General features: G+C 31.5%; 1 protein-coding gene across 6 annotated transcripts in view; it reads right to left on the bottom strand.

Moving 5' to 3' along the window:
• The window catches only part of LOC114335223 (FH1/FH2 domain-containing protein 3), an 843,862-nt gene that overhangs the window by 231,259 nt on the left and 594,414 nt on the right, over positions 1-18,189 (bottom strand). Inside the window, exon 1 of one of the 6 annotated variants that reach the window (XM_050661659.1) lies at positions 3,184-3,332. The exons of the other annotated variants lie outside the window; for them this stretch is intronic. The gene's annotated coding sequence lies outside the window, so the exon portion shown is untranslated. Of the gene's footprint in view, positions 1-3,183; positions 3,333-18,189 lie in introns of those variants that run through there. 6 annotated transcript variants of the gene reach the window in all.

Genomic DNA, 18,189 nt, shown 5'->3' with positions numbered 1-18,189 from the left:
AAAAATAGTAAGAATGATAGAGGTGAAACTCACAAAAACAGAGAATGGGGTTCAAATAAATGGAAAAGAAAAAGATAAGTTTGAAGTCAGTGAATGGGGTGCAACCAGAAAATCCATTGTTCAGTATCCTTCTTGAAATTGTAGTCAGAACAGAAAAGTCGGAATCAACATAACAGGACTTGTATATCAACGAAAATACCAATGTCTAGCATTCACTGGTAACATAGTACTGATAACCAGAAGTAAACAAGAATTAAATGAAGAAAAGACCAAATGTATGAAATGGACAGAACGAGAATACATACAAGAACAATAATCACAGACCTGACAACAATAATCAAAGAGGGAAAAAGATGTAAATTCGAAAAAGTAGAAAGAATCAAGTACCTAGGGGCGACATTCACAAGGTGGCCAAATATGGAGGAAGAAATTCAAGCGAGGATATGGCTGGTAATAGTTGTATATTTGAAGATAGTGATTATATAAACAAATTCGAACAAGTTGTGCTCCAGGTGTGGGAAAGAAAAGTTCTCAGAAAAATATTTGGAGAGAAGTTATGGAATTGAATGTGGATAAAAAGACCAAATAGAGAACTACAGAAAATGTATGGAGAACCGAATATCGTAGGGATCATAAAATCACAACGACTGAAGTGGTTGGAACATATCCAAAGGATGCAAAACACTAGACCAACCAAAATAATACTAACGGGAGAAAAAAAAGAAAGGTAAGCCGAAAGCCAGATAAACATTTAGATTTTTAGATAGTCATTTTGTACAAACTAAGCGAGATACGGTGCAAAAAATATTGATCACTCATATATTTTAAGAAAAAATTAATAGTATATTATGCAAGGAGCATTTAATAATGGTCATTATGAAGCGAGTATGAGAGTTACGAAACGAGCCGTATGCGGCGTGTTTCGTATAGAGTACGAGCTTCATAATGATAATTAAATGTAAGTTGTATACACTATTTTTTCTATCATCATTCACAACAAAAAATATATTCAAATTTATTAATTTTGCAATACAAATAAATTCAGTAGGTTGTCAGTTTGACGGTTTGTTTACCTATTGAGAACTGTCAAAGCGTATGTATTTGACTCGCGATTGGCCACTGCGCGTGTACCACTTTTATCGCGAATGCCATATCGCGATTCTATTGGTTAAAAATCTGTATCTTAATGAATTGATTTGCCTGATTGACTACAAAAAAGCTTTCGATAGAGTCCGACATGAACAAATGATGGGGGGGTAGGGGAAGTGCTGAAGAGGACAGGGACTGACGGAAGAGATCTGAAAATAATAGCTAACCTGTATTGGAATTAATCAGCAGTGCTCCGAATAGATGGAGAATATACAGATCAGGTCAAAATCTTAAGGGGAGTGAGACAGAGATGCATAATTTCACCGCTGATATTTAATCGGTACTTAGAGCACATTTCTGAAGAGCCTCTAAAAGATATTGATGAAGGCATCTCAATAAATGGGGTCAAGCTCAGTAACCTGCGATATGCAGATGATACAACAGTGTTTTCCAATACCATAGAAGGGTAGCAAAACTTAATGAATAAAATAACTGAAACCAGTAGAACATATGGACTAGATATAAACACCAGCAAAACCAAGCTAAGATCATCAGCAAGCAAAACATAACTGGAGTAAATCTGTATGTGAACCAAATGAGAATTGAACGTGTCACACAATACAACTATTTGGGAACTATAAGCAATAAGTCGTGGGACAATATTTAAGAGATTAAATGTCGCATCGGAAAGGCAAAGAGTGCATTCTTGACTATGAGCTCTGTGTTCAAGAGCCACGACATCACTCTAAAAACAAAAATAAGGCTCCTTAAATGTTACGTGCACTCAGTGCTTCTATACGGAGTAAAAACGTTGACATTGAAAGCGGAAACTCTATCGAAACTTCAAGCTTTTGAGCTATGGTTGTACAGAAGGATAGTAAAGATATCCTGGACAGACAAAGTCACCAATGAAGAAGTACTACGGAGGATGAACACAACCGCAGATTTAGTCATCGTGAAGGGCCGTAAGCTGCAGTACTTGGGACATATAATAAGAAATCAAGGCAGATACGAGCTACTCCAATGTATTTTACAAGGCAAAATTGAAGGAAAAATGGCCCCAGGACGAAGAAGAATATCATGGCTTGCTAACCTAATAGCATGGTATAGAAAAACCTCAATACAACTATTCCGTATAGCAACCAACAAAGTCATCATAGCCAGAATGATCGCCAACGTTCGGAACGGACAGGCACCCTAAGAAGATCTTAATGAAAATCTGTATCATAATGAAGTTCATTATGATACAGGTAGTGACATCATAATTGATATATATATAGTATGAGAATAGAAAAAGTAGGTATAATATACTTCGCATCCACCAAAATTTAAATAAATCGTTTTCCTATTACAATATCTTTTATTTTAGTGTTACAGTGGAACCCCAAAATCCGAACTAATTGGGGGGACAGCTGTTCGGATTCCGAAAAGTTCGGATTATCCGAAAGTTAGCCTAACTAGTAATTCAAAGCTTTCATTGTCGTTGATTTTGAGTCGCAAAACGTTCTCGCAAGAGTGTGGACAATAATTTTGGACTCAAGTTGACTACGAGAGAACCAAAGTAAGTTTGTGTTTAACCTGTATAAGCACTACATATTAAAGTACGTATTTATTTTTAAGAAATTTTAAATGTCAAAGTCCTATTAATACCACATTGTTCAATTTTCTGGTTTTACTCTGTATAATAAACATGTTTTTAAGTTTTTGTCTTGAATTTTTAAATTCACTTTCCGTTGGTTCGGATTTGCCGAACGCTCGGATTAGCTGGGTTCGGATTTTCGGGGTTTTACTGTATTTCTATGCTGGTTGAGCTGGTTTAAAATGCATGGTTTTTGAAAAAAATAAGGTCAAATTATAGAGCGCATTTTTAAATTTTGTTAAAAATATGACATTGATAAAATTGATTTAAAGTAGATATTAAATTAATTAAAAATATTAGTCATTTTCTACACATTTTATTATCGAAGAGGATATTGTATTTTTGCTCTCATTGACTGTATTATAAAACGACCGTATTAGCTGTTCAAAAATGAATTTTGAAAATTAATATATTTTGGCTCAAATACCCAAAGTAAAAAACATAAAGACACATACCAGAATCGCTGCACAACCATTACACTTTTAAGTCAAAAAATCCCAAAAAAAAAACAAAAATCACAACAAAGCTCACACGCGATTTGATCACATAACGTCGCGGCGCTGGCGCCGGTACCGAGTCGGTGAAAAACCGCAAGAAACCACACGGAGCGAAACAGCTGAAGAGGAAGTGAATGGTACTCCAAGAGATACAGTACCAGTACCGACAAATCTGCAACACTCGGTGAATGGAAGTGACTTCAGATTTCAGGTCAACGTTGCCACATAGTATCGAAGTCGGGTTAAAGGTGCTATCTATTTTGTTTTGGTCATTTTTTACGACTCCATGGTTGAAAATATACATTTATCGTAAAAGTCTAAGGAGATTTTTAGATATAGATTTATTTTGTGCTGAAACTAATTTAGATAATTAGTAATAGATTTGAGAATTATGAATTCTTCGGCATTGCTAGGTACTCGGTACTAGACAAAACCGTTCTAAAAATCTTCACCTTTTTGTAATTATATATTAATTGATTATTAACTATTTATTTAAATAAAAACATTCCAACAAATAAATGATGATTTTCATGTTTACATTTGCATTCAATTTCGAAAATTCTTCGGCGGAATACAGTAGGATGTGCGATGTGGTTACCTATATTAAAAGTGGAAATCAATAGGAAGAAAAAACCACGATTAGTAAGACCAAATACCATCTATGCCGGGATGCATATTTACAGATGCTGCTATACTACTGCACCAGAGTGCTGAAATCGCTTAGCATAGACACTATTACGCTACAAACCCTCATTGATTTTGGCACCTATTAAATTATAAGACATCTATTAAATTATGGTACCTAAGTTTTTATTGCAATTAGTAGTATTGTAAGTACTGCATATTTCAATTTATAGCTTGAAAAACAGGAATAGAAATGTCGAAACTGCAATAAACCTAGCTTCCTTAAGAATGTGTTTTTTGACCCTAACCCGAGAAACAAATAAAACAAAAATAATAAAAAAAACGCCAATGAATAAAATAGTCCTGTCGCCAGGGGGGTACAACGGCCTCCTTAATTCAGATCGACTTACCCAAGTTTTTTTTATATATTTTGACCCGTAGAATACGAATTTTTTGGGTAACAGTTGATCCGGATGTCGATAAGATTGTTATAGACAAAGAACTTGAGGAATTACATAACAGCGATTTCTCGCAAAACAAAATATATTTTTGTATTTTTTGGGTCATTTTAAGCAAAAAATATTCATACAAGTTTTTTCGTAGAATGCATAGTTTTCGAGATAACCGCGGTTGAACTTTCAAAAAATCGAAAAATTGCAATTTGCTTGAGTCAAATTATATCGGTTTTGATTATTTGCATTGCTAAAAATTAATTTTTTACTGCTGAACAAAGCTATAAACACATAGTGTTTCCCGTGCCTAATACATGCGTTTTAACGCATGCTACGTAGAAATTGCCTCGCTTGCACTTGTAGCTACTCTACCTACTCGTTAGATTTTAAATGAGAAATCATTGAAAACATCACTCACGCACTAGGTGTTTATAGCTTTGTTTACCAATAAAATAATAAATTTTTAGCAATTCAAATAATCAAAACCGATATAATTTGACTTAAACTTTCAAATGCGGTAAGCAGAATTGTTACTTTATTTTTTAATCAAAAGTTATTCGTGTTCAAAAATTGCAATTTTTCGATTTTTTTAAAGTTCAACCGCGGTTATCTCGAAAACTATGCATCCTACGAAAAAACTTGTCAGAGCATTTTTTGCCTAGAATGACCCAAAAAATACAAAAAGATGTTTTGTTTTGCGAGAAATCACTGTTATGTAATTCCTCAAGTTCTTTGTCTATAACAATCTTATAAACATCCGGTTCAACTGTTACCCAAAAAATTCGTATTCTACGGGTCAAAATAAATAAAAAAAACTTGGGTAAGTCCATCTGAATTAAGGAGGCCGTTGTACCCCCCCCCCTGGCGACAGGACTAAAAAACAAATAAATATTTTTTATTTTTATTTATTTATCAGTACAGATATAATTAATCGTACACAGTGCGTCTATAAAGCAACGAATAAATTCATTATTAGCTAAATAAACAACATTATTAGACATTACCGAAATAGTTTGATTTTTGATTTTAATTTATGATTTTTTGGCATATACCTACTTATTTGGCTGTACCTACTTATAAATAAATAAAAATAAAAAATATATGTATTTCTTGTTTACTCATTGGCGATTTTTTATAATTTTTGTTTTATTTGTTTCTCGGGTTAGGGTCAATAAACAAGTATGCTAGGTTTATTCCAATTTAGACATTTCTATTAAAAATTTTCGACATTTCTAAAAAAATAAAAGCAAAGCAACAAAATGTACCTATGTATCTATAAAAATAATATTGTAGTACTTATGTTATAAAATAAGAAATTTATGACTATGAACCTGCAATCAATCACAAACAAGTCTGGCTAATTGGCACTGCCAAAGACATTTTTCAGAAAAAAAGACATTTTTATTCCTGTTTTCGGGCAATAAATTAAAAGATAAATATGCTGCCGGCATAGTATTAGCAGGTTTTTTTCCTGGTATCATCATTGCATGTGGTTGTCTTTTTAAAGATTATGAAGTTTTCTTCTTGGTATCATCATTGCACGTGGTTGTCTTTTTAAAGACAAATCCCATGCTAATATTTTTCTGACGGATATTCTTAAGTTAAAGTTGATTTCATGTAGGTAATCCTATAGCTCATCCCAGAAACGCAACACATAAATATGAGCAATATCATTTTAAACTCATCTACGTTAATATATGTATAATATACGTCGGAATTGTCAATATGCCAATATTCTCATTTAAAAAAATCATCGATTACGTCATCACGTCCAGATGGATGACGTCACTAGTATACCATATATGCCACAATATCATAACTTAAAAATAAAAATCGACCTGTTTCGGGATTTTTCCTTATAGTCGCCGGTTTACGAAATAACGAATTTATTGCTTTCATTTGCACCATACTATCGGTGGAAAATAGTGTCGCGCACGCCTGATTAGCAATTAAAAATCAAAGGAGTTTTGAATATTCTATTGCAAAAAACTCTTAGGGATTTCATCAATCGATGTTTAAAGAATATCTACCTACCTTGGTAACATTCAAATTTTCAGTTTTTCACATAGTTTTTGAGGGTTAAAAATGGCCGATTTCGCAATTTTTCAATTTTTAATCGCTTATATTATGTCAAAAACTATCATTTTTAGAGAAAAGTCACTAAAGACCTTTTCTGTTTGGAATGATCCAAAAAACATAAAAAAACTTTTTCCATGCAAAAAAAATTATTTTAGGAAAAAAACAAAATAAAACGTTTAAAAAATTTTTGACCACCTTTTGGTCCTGGCAACATGCAAAGGACATCGCACACAGCTTATGGAAAATATAATGTCACTCAAATTCAATAAAATTTATACCAATAGATTCGTTTTAAATTAACGATCAAATCTTATCATTGCGCCAACTCTCTATTTTCAAAAATAAGAGCAGAAATTGATATAAATAAATCTGAAATCAAATGGGTAGGTACATAAGTTAGAGAGAGAAAAAATATTTAAAAATACCCAGATTTTCGGTACTCCATAAATCAGCGGATTAGTTTCACTAATCCGCTTAGGCCCAGCGGGATTTAAGCTGTTATGAATAGCACTCAGAGCAATAATGATTGTAAACTAACATTTTATGGACTCCAAAAATGTGATTTCGATAAACTTTAATTGCAATTTGCGCCGTAATTAATCATAATTAAGAGTTATCGCAATGATAAGAATTGATCGTTATATTAAAACGAATCTAATCGTATAAATTTTATTGAATTTGAGTGACATTATATTTTCCATAAGATGTGTGCGATGTCCTTTGTTAAAAGGAGTCCTTTTTGAGTAAGATTGTGCAAAAAATCCGAATCAGAATATTTTTCCTAGCGGATGCGCAGTGGCTTTCTGGACTATATGGAACTTTTTAAGTGATCAGTGATCATGCTTATAATTCGAGTAATTTTTGTAATATGTTCAATATTCTACTTAATCAAATATAATAAATGTGCTAAACTATGTAAAATCACTATCAAGATACACTAGAAATAAACAAAGCAGGACACGTTGAATGTTACGAGGGGCACTTCCGAATCATGATTTACAATGTATGAACTTTGTAAATCACGATTTGGGATTTACAATGTACTAGGTTGTTCAATAAGTTTTGCGGTTCGATAAGAGAGGGCGTTGCTACTAGCCTAATTTTTTTTGTTATGTTGGTACAATCTTCGTATGAACGTATGTGAAGTTTTATTTCAATTTGCCAATTCATTATTTTTTTAGAAGCCATTTAGTATCGATGGGTCACAGTATTTTTTACAATGAAAATAATCAAGTATCGTGCAGTGATTGAGTTTTTATTTTTGAAAGGTTTAAAAGCAAAGGAAATTTATGAACGAATGTTGAAAGTGTATAAAGGATTCTTCGCCTTCAATTATTACAGTAGAAAGTGAGTTGTTCAATTTAAACGTGGTCGTTCAAAAACAGCAACAACACTAAAAATCGTAGAAAAAACAGGATATGGTATTGGAAACTCGTCGAGTAACTGAAAGTGATTTAGTAGAATCCCTAAGCATTACACTGGGCAGTGTAAGCAATATTTTGGCCGAAGTATTGGGTTTCAAAAAGCTGTGGTCACAATGGGTGCCGCATTTGCTGACAACGGAACACAAACACATTGGAATGCGACTTTCTCAGCAATATTTAGGGAGTTTTCGAAATGATAAAGTAGATTTTGTGTATCCATTCATCACAATGGATGAGACTTGGTCTATCACCATGATGCTGAATCAAAACAGAGGTTCAAGAGTGGTAGAATCTGGTTTTTCGGCTCCAAAATAAGTTTATGTCCAGAAATCGGCCAAAAAGATTTTAGTATCAGTTTTTGGGATGTTAGAAAAATTTTTTTTGGTGGATTACTTGTAAACTGACATAACAATAAATTCTGGATATTATTGTAACCTTTTAGACCAGCTAAAGGAAGAAAATCATGAAAAAAGACCCGGTTTGCAAAAGAAAAAAATCCTTTTCCATCAGAACCATGCACCGTGTCATATGAGCATTTTCGCAATGGCTAAAATCTATGAAGTAATATTCGAATTGTTGGAGCATGCACAGTATTAATCAGATTTGGTTTCTAGCGACTTCCGTTTGTTTCAATACCCAAAAAAATGTATGCGTGGAAAGCGTTTTTCATCAAATGATGAGTATATAACAGCTGTGGAATCGTATTTTGCAGCCCTTCCTGATTCTCCCTGAGGGATGGAAATTAGAAATTAAAATCTCATTGAAACAAGTGTATTGATGTTCAGGAAGACTATACTGAATAATAAAGTGTATTTCAAGTCATAAAATTGTGTTTTTCTTATCTAATCGCAAAACTTATTGAACAACCTAGTATATACATTGTAAATTATGATTTGAGAGTGCATCTGTATTGTGGTTGTAGTATAGTAATAAAATAAAATAAGATCTCACCTAACTGCATGAACAACATTCTTGATTTAGACTTACCTGAAACAAAATTAGAGATAAGAAAATGTTCATTATTTAGAATATAAATGGAAAAAAATGTACATAGTTTATTTCATTGTGTAGTATAGTTATTTATGAAACAGTTCGTAAAGTATGGTTTTTGCGAACGCACGCGATGTATAGCACACATCGGGTAAGTTCGCAAAAAGTACTTCACGCACAGTTTCATACAATATTTTATCTACGATAAACAAATAAAAGAACTGTATATATCTTAATTTGCTTTTTTTGGAATTTTTTATTTTTTTTTCGGGTTACATAAGCCTGATGTCGTTATAAAGACTTTGGAAAATGCCTTTTAATACATCCTTTGACGTCGGGTTTATTACCTCAATACATCTAAGTTTCAGAATTTTTTTCTCTTGTTTTGGAAACTACCTTCAGCACGTTTTTTTTTTATATATTATGCTTTAGTATATATACTTCGGGAATTTAGCAAAAAATTGAAAAAAAAGGTGACTAACGTACCATCCATAAAGGATTTTTGAATTTGAGACGTATTACCGAATAGCCCGCAATACATGTAAGTTTCAGAATTTTTTTCTCTTGTTTTGGAAAATACCTCCATCACGTTTTTTTATATGTTATGCTTTAGTATATTTTCTTTGAGAATTTAACAAAAAACTGAGAAAAAAAGTTGACTAACGATCCATCCATAAAGGATTTTTGAATTTGAGACGTATTACCGAATAGCCCGCAATACATCTAAGTTTCAGAATTTTTTTTTCTTGTTTTAGAAACTACCTCCATCACGTTTTTTTTATATATTATGCTTTAGTATATATACTTCGAGAATTTAGCAAAAAATTGAAAAAAAAGGTGACTAACGTACCATCCGTAAAGGATTTTTGAATTTGAGACGTATTACCGAATAGCCCGCAATACATGTAAGTTTCAGAATTTTTTTCTCTTGTTTTGGAAAATACCTCCATCACGTTTTTTTATATGTTATGCTTTAGTATATTTTCTTTGAGAATTTAACAAAAAACTGAGAAAAAAAGTTGACTAACGATCCATCCATAAAGGATTTTTGAATTTGAGACGTATTACCGAATAGCCCGCAATATATCTAAGTTTCAGAATTTTTTTCTCTTGTTTTGGAAAATACCTCCATCACGTTTTTTTTTATATGTTATGCTTTATTATATTTACTTTGAGAATTTAACAAAAAACTGAGAAAAAAAGTTGACTAACGTACCATCCATAAAGGATTTTTGAATTTGAGACGTATTAACGAATAGCGCGCAATACATCTAAGTTTCAGAATTTTTTTCGCTTGATTTGGAAAATACCTTCATCACGATTTTTTTATATGTTATGCTTTAGTATATGTACTTCCAGAATTTAACAAAAAATTGAAAAAAAAAGTTGACTAACGTGCCATCCATAAAGGATTTTTGAATTTGAGTGGCATTATCTACTCACCGTCAATGCATCGCCCGTTTAAATTTTTTTTTCCAAACATATATAACATATATAACATTTTTCTTGTCAATATTATCTGTTTCATTCATTTTTGATAAATTTATACCAAATTTTTGTGAAAATATGAAAAAAAATTTATGGATGAAATTTATGGCTAAGGTAACACCGGTCTTTGAGTCTTACTCTGTAAAATGCTTTCTTCAAGTCAATCAAGCATAGATATGCTGGTAGTGAAATACTCCAGTGGGTCTAGGACGTTTCATCGCCGCCGTTTCGATGCCGCCAGTTCGATGCCGATGCTGGCCGATTCATCGCCAGTCAATTAATCGCTATCTGATATATTTCCGAATTTTCGACAGTTACAGTTATTAGTTATTTTTAGTATTAATTAGGAATTCTAGGAAATGCGAGATATGACGGCGATGAAATGGACTGGCGATGAACCGGTGGCATCGAAACGGCCGGCGATGAACCGGCGGCATCGAAACGTCCCATTCCGACTCCAGTGATTTCACATCAAAAATAAAAATGGAAAATAAACTGTTCAAAAACTTTTTCGTAGCAAAATTTTTTTCGTTAAGGGTGTTGTATATCGCCAACACTTCACCTTCCGGCAACGATACCGGGACAACTCAAAATTGGCCGTTTTTGAGATGTCTACACTAACATATAAAGGATTTTAAGCTCTATAATCCGCGATGACTGGGACATTTTTAAGTGCAATACTCTCCGAGTGAGGGCACAAGGTCCACTGTTACATTCAGAGTGGTAGGAGGTAAACGCAGCGCGAGTAGTGGGCTAACGCTAAAATCCGTCGTGAACCTTTTGAATTGTCTCAGTGTGTATGCCACCATGATCACAAAACTATTTATAATAATGAAATTATTCTTCCAACAATACTGGGACAATTCAAAAAATTTTCAACTAATTGCTAATTATTAACTCGATTGGTACCAAAAGATTGCCAAAATGAACTGAAAAACAATCTTTGATATCAACTGAAACAAAGAACATAGTTTTAGTTAAAAACGAATATAACTCAAAGCATACAATAGCTGTGCAAAATGACAAAAACTTGCAACTAGATTTTCTCGAAACACATTTTTTTGAGTTATCCCGGTATCGTTGCCAGAAGGCGACTTTTTAAAATCTATATTTTAGATGCGTTACCAAAATGGAAACGTAAATGTTCAGGAATGGGAATACCTTTAACAGATAGAAATCTGTTATACATTAGAAATATCATAAAATGTTAAAAAGTTATTGATCCTCTAGTTTAATTTTTAACTTAATTTTTTTCCCAGTGTTGTGCACTTTTTATAGTCACTTATATAATATAATATCTTTTTACGTTTTTATAAAAATGTACATATATTTAAAAAAATTGTACATCTGGCAACAGAGCGTCACTGACCACAGCTCGTCGTGATGGTGCATTGGTGACACATTTAGGGGACCCACATTTGCACCGATTTCAGCCTCTTACCGGCGGCGCACAGCGATCCGTGGAGGCTGAGAAAATGAAGAAATTGTACCGAGCGTGTTAGCCGAAGCACACCTTCGCATTTTTTGAATTGTAAAAATTCTTGAAAAATGTTCTGTGATAAAATGGAAATTAAAATCATTAATCTCTTAGGCTTAGTAGGAAATCTTTATGTAAAGAAGAAACTAGGATCCCGAGGATGTGGCACGTTCAGTATCTTGATCATTTTTCATACATATTCTTCAGTAGCTTGTTGAATGACTTAAGTATGTTAATTTTATTCGGTGTTATAGTTTTTTATTACTATAGTTTAAATGTTTACAAAATAGTATCCAATACTTTTCCTTTTTTGTCTCTTGCTTTTTGCTGCCAGTTTTTTTTATATAGTTTTTGATTACCTTATCATTTATTTATTACACGAAAAATTTAAAGTGTTCCTTCGTTCCAATTCTCCAATTCTTAGTAAATAAATGTGAATGAAATAAACAAAATTAAAGACGTAAACGGAGGAGAAACAAACATTAAAGACGACGTCATAAATATAATCTACCATTTCTACTCAGAATTATATAAAACAAAAAAAGAACCACCAGAAGAAATTAAATACCAACTTAAGTCTAAAAGAAAAAATGTCAACTCAGAACTACAGCCAAAAATAAGCAAATCAGAAATAAAGAAGGCATTGAAAGAAATGAAAAATAAATTGCCTGGAGAAGACGGAGTAACTGCAGAGATGCTGAAATATGGTGGAAAAGCGGTAATTAATACTCTCTATTCACTTTTTAAGAAAATATTATAAGAAAAAAGAATCCCAAACAACTAGAAGCTGGAAATATAGGCCTTAATATGAATTACAGCAAGACTAAAATCATAACAAATACAGATGAGGACATCACAATGAGGATCGGACAAGATGAAATAGAACAAGGTTCACGATTATATTTATAATACAGGGTGAGGCAGATAAAGGGCCTATTAGAAATATTTCGAGAACTAAAGGCAACAGACTCATGAAAATTGGTATGAAGGGGTTTTGAAGAGTGATCTATTTAATGAAAATATTTTCATCTATTTGCTACTTCCGGTTATACCGGAAGTTGCTTATAACTTCGTTATTTTAAATGGGACACCCTGTATATTTTTACATTTTTGGATTATACTCGAAGTCTTATGTCCTTAAATATGAGGTTTTGTATTATTATACAGGGTAGTTTAAAAGATAATTAGGTTTTTTTTATTAATTTGGTAGCAACTTTCACACCCTGTAGAATTGGAGTAGTTTGACATCAAAAACTTTATTTATGTTCAAATGATTTTTAATATAGTCTACTATTGTCAGAAATTATTAGTATAGCTAATTGTTGAATTTTAGTATACAGGGTTGGTCGAAACTCGGAATGAGTATTTTCTGAGTTTTCTTAAATGGAACACCCTGTATTTTAGTATTGTAATGAAATGATATTTATGTTACTTTTTTTATTTCTTAAGCATTCCCTATACCTAACTGCTTTAATTTGTGCTTAATTGTTAATCGCACCAACAATCTTAACTACGTAAGTATTTTGATAGCTCAACCATTATTGGGAATTTTAACGATCAGTCTAGATTAATATGTATTTATTTTCGAAAAATTATTTGTGACTGAATATTTTCAAGGCCAACCTAATAAAATTTCACGTATTTTTTGTTGCAATTAATGTTTGGCTTGAATCACCAATAGCTCACAAATTAAAGCAGTTAGGTATAGGGAATTCTTATAAAATAAAAAAGTGCCATAAAATATCATTTCATTACAATACTAAAATACAGGGTGTTCCATTTAAGAAAACTCAGAAAATATTCATTCCGTGTTTTGACCAACCCTGTATACTAACATTCAATATATAGCTAGACTAATAATGTTTAACAATAGTAGACTATATTAGAAATCATCTGAACGTAAATAGAGTTTTTGATGGCAAAGTACTATAATTCTACAGGGTGTGAAAGTTGCAACGAAATTGATAAAAACACGTAATTATCTTTTAAACTACCCTGTATAATAATATAAAACCTCATATATTAAGAAAGGAGACATCGAGGAAAATCCAAAAGTGTAAAAATATACCGTCCCATTTAAAAAACCGAAGTTATAAGCAACTTCCGGCATAACCGGAAGTAGGAAATAGATGAAAATATTTTCATTAAATAGATCACTCTTCAAAACCCCTTCATTCCAATTTTCATGATTCTGTTGCCTTCAGTTCTCGAGATAGTTCTTATAGGCCCTTTATCTGCCTCACCCTATATACAGTATGTCCCTGTAAGTTGTATCCATATGGAAAACTTTTTTATTATTAATTTTACGAAAAAAGTTATTCTTCATAAAAAGCTCTGCATGGTCCAAAACCTAAGATTCGACCATCAAATATCAAATTTTATGAATATTATACGAGGTATGTCAAAAAGTTTGAATTTCACTCAAGAGTAAAGTAGCTTTATTTTTCAAAATATTGAAAATTGCTATTAGGAAAAGTTGGTTGGGATTAAAAACTATATTTTAATATCCAATTACATCCTTCTAATTGAAAAAAAATTTTTGAAAAATTATGGATAACAACATTATTTTCAGTTATTTCAATTCTGATAACTCTTTTATTATTAATTTTACGAAAAAAAGTGATTCTTAATAAAAAGTTCTGCATAGCCTAAAACCTAAAATACAACCATCTTATGTCAAATTTTATCAATTCTATACGAGGTATGTCAAAAATATGAATTTCGCTCAAGAGTAAAATACCTTTATTTTTCACAATATCGAAAATTGTTATTATGAAAAGTTATTTAGAATTAAAAACTATGTTTCAGTATGTAATTACATCCTTGTAATGGAAATATTCTGAACTAAAAAGGTACTTTACTTTTGATCTAAATTTATCTTTTTTGACATACCTCGTATAAAATTGATAAAATTTGATATAAGATGGTTGTATTTTAGGTTTTATACCATGCAGAAGCTTTTATTATAAATCACTTTTTTCGTAAAATTAATAATAAAAGAGTTATCAGAATTAAAATAACTGAAAATAATTTTAGTTATCCATAATTTTTCAAAAAAAAAATTTTTTTTCAATGAGAAGGATCTAATTGCTTATTAGAATATCGTTTTTAATTACAAATACCTTTTCGTAATAGCAATTTTCAATATTGTGAAAAATAAAGCTACTTTACTCTTGAGTGAAATTCAAACTTTTTGACATACCTCGTATAATATTCATAAAATTTGATATCTTATGGTTGAATCGTAGGTTTTGGAGCATGCAGAGCTTTTTATGAAGAATAACTTTTTTTCGTAAAATTAATAATAAAAAAGTTTTCCATATGGATACAACTTACAGGGACATACTGTATATATATGGGTCAACTTATAAAACTTAACAAGGAAAACCAAACAGCAGAGATCAAAAGACGAGTTAGACTGGCATGGGCGGCATTTGGCAAACTAAGCTACATACTTAAAAACAAAAGATATCCAAAACAACTTAAGACTAAGGTATACAATTAATGCGTACTCTCTGTTCTCACTTATGGTTCCTAAACGTGGACGTTTACAAAATCACACATAGACAAAATCATAAAAACGCAAAGAGAAATGGAAAGACAAAAGTTGCACATAAGACTAATGGATAAAAAAAGGAACGAGTGGATAAGAGAGAAAACAAAAGCTAGGGATGTTAGACAAGAAGTTGCAAAATTGAAATGGAGATTTGTCTGACACAATAGCTTTGTTCACAGACAGTTCATGACTGGTTTCTGACTGATTCGCATGCGCAGTTAGGTAGTTAAAGCTAATATAACTACTTTAAGATTTCTAAAGCTAGTATTTTTACACGGATTTTCAAAAAAAAAACTCTTCGCCTAGGTTATTTATGATCAAAGTTAGCCACTTTTAAGCAACCTAACTAGCGCCATTTTGAAGTTCAACGTATACGAGTATAGTTTGTGTGTAAAAGTTTGAGTAAACTTTGAACTTCAATAGAGTGGCTAATAAAGCTTTAAAAATGACGTCCTAACGAAATCGATTCGTGGTCGGTGGAGGGGAATTATTAAAATCCGTACACTAAAAAATTTAAATTGATTCTTCAAACATATGCTGCGATTAATATCTCCGTAGCTTGTTGATGGATTGTGATCATAATTTTTTTAATTTGTATGTATTCATAGTCTTGCAGAGTATGTTATGTATACATATCCGCACCTAACATTACAAAATGATTGCGGCCGATTAAGACCTACCGAATATACATAAGTATATAATTTCATAAAAATCGGTCAAGCGGTCTCGGAGGAGTATGGTAACTAACACTGTGACAGGAGAATTTTATAGATGTAAATATATATAGAGATGGCTATTTAAAAATAGGGGCTGGTGATAGAAGAGTGAAAATTAAGAATGGTATGTATTTTTTAATTCTAGATCATATAAAATTAAGATAGACAGTTTTGTCAAAAAAAATAAAAAAAATATCAGGGGGCAATCCTCATTAAACCGTATGGGTATGAAAAATATATTACAACCTATTCTCAGTCCTACAATATATACGTGTACAATTTCATAAAAATCGGTAAAGCCGTTTCGAAGGAGTATGGTAACTAACACTGTTACACGAGAATTTTATGTATGAATATAGAAGTAACTGTGAATTAAATAATAAAAGTGGCTAACTTTGACCATAATTAAACTAGGCGAGAAGTGTTTGTTTTGAAAATTCGTGTAAAATACCAGCTTTTGAAATCCAAACGTAGATTTACTCTATAGTCAATATTAACAAAGTTATTCAAATTGTTTATAAGCTAAAAATGACTCTACTTTAGTAAAATGTTTTAGGAATGATAAAAATAACTTTTTTTTTATTTTTTTAAATACTTTGAAAATATAAGTATTCTTCTTTCATTTGGTTTCCACAGAATTGCTATATCATTATTATTTTCTGAACAATAAAGTTGCAAAAAAAGCTGTTTGGGATAAACAAATTGAATAAAATTTAAACTAATTGACGACTCGTCTTGAAATTTTTGTGCATTATGTGGACTGTTTGCCTCAATTTTTCGTTCAATATGAAAGTCTTAAGGTCATTTTTGCAAAAGTTACAGCAAATTTTTTATTTTCGAAATTTTATTCTTATTTTGCAATTTACGAAGCAACAAAAATGATCAGATTAAAATTCAAAAACTGCTATTTTCAACCTTTGCTCATCTACTAAAAGAAGAATACTATAAATAAGATATCTAATTGCCCTATTTTTACCTGTAGTGATTTAAACGAAAAAACTGCCATTTTTGACCCTTATTTTTGTTAATACCTAAAATTCTCGTCTAAACTGTGACGGGAATTTTCGTATTTATAATGTATTAGGTATATGGTGCCTAAAAAATCCATTTGCAACTTGACTGCTCAAGTGTCCCGACAAAAACCTTATTTCTATGGACTATTTAGAGTTATCAATAGCTTAAAGCGCTAGGAGAAAGTAACACGATCAAGAATAAGATTTGGTAATAGAAGTGTTAGAACAAGATATGCCATTGTTAAATAATACAATAAGGGTAAATATTTATTGCTAAAGGTCTAATTTATTGCTAAAATGAAATGTCGGATAAAGAACAAATTAATATATTATGATTTGTGGCGTAAAACATTCTTATATATTGCGATAATCTCTAGATTGCATTTATTCATTAATTTAATTTATTGATCGAACTAAAACTTCGTTATCTGATGCTTCATTAGCGATGTTAAGTAACAAATTATAAATCGGTGTGAGGAAGTCCGTGTATACCTTTTTTTTGGCTTATTGCGACCAGACCAGTTTTTTCCTCGTGGGAACATGTACGTTGACAGAAGGAGGGTACTGGATTCTGAAGGCGATATTGAAACTTACTAATGAACGAATCAGACGCAAGAAATGACAAATCAATTTGTTTTAGCAAAAAACGGAAAGAAATTGAAAGATTTATTACCCGTTCTGCCATTTATATCGCAAATGAAGTACTAGACATATTATTTAAATTTTAGCACAGTTTTTTGTTTAAAAACTGTTACACAGTTTTTCACCTAGACGTGTAACCGTTAGATATCATAGATTTATCTAAAACTTACGTTTTTAGCTATTAATAATTATATATTTATGTACATTTGAAGCAATTAAAAGAAAGGCTCAGAGGTCGGAGTAGTATTATTCTTATTTTTAGGTTATATTTCTGAAATCTTAGTTTTCCAGGTTTGTTTTTTCTCATTTAGTACAAAAACTCGAAGAAAAGGTAAATGGAAGGAAAGGTAATATGAGGCAATTTATGATGATTTAATTATAAGAATTATATTATGATACAATTGTATTAGGATCTTCAAAAATGAAAAATGAAGATAACGTATACCTACATATAAATTATAATTTGTATCGAGAGATTAGCGCGAGATACTTTTCCGCTGTGA

The sequence above is a fragment of the Diabrotica virgifera genome, chromosome 9, assembly GCF_917563875.1.
Source record: "Diabrotica virgifera virgifera chromosome 9, PGI_DIABVI_V3a".
Taxonomy (NCBI): Eukaryota; Metazoa; Arthropoda; class Insecta; order Coleoptera; family Chrysomelidae; genus Diabrotica; species Diabrotica virgifera.
Note: the sequence above shows the minus strand (reverse complement) of the source record. Positions and strands in the feature narration are given on the sequence as shown.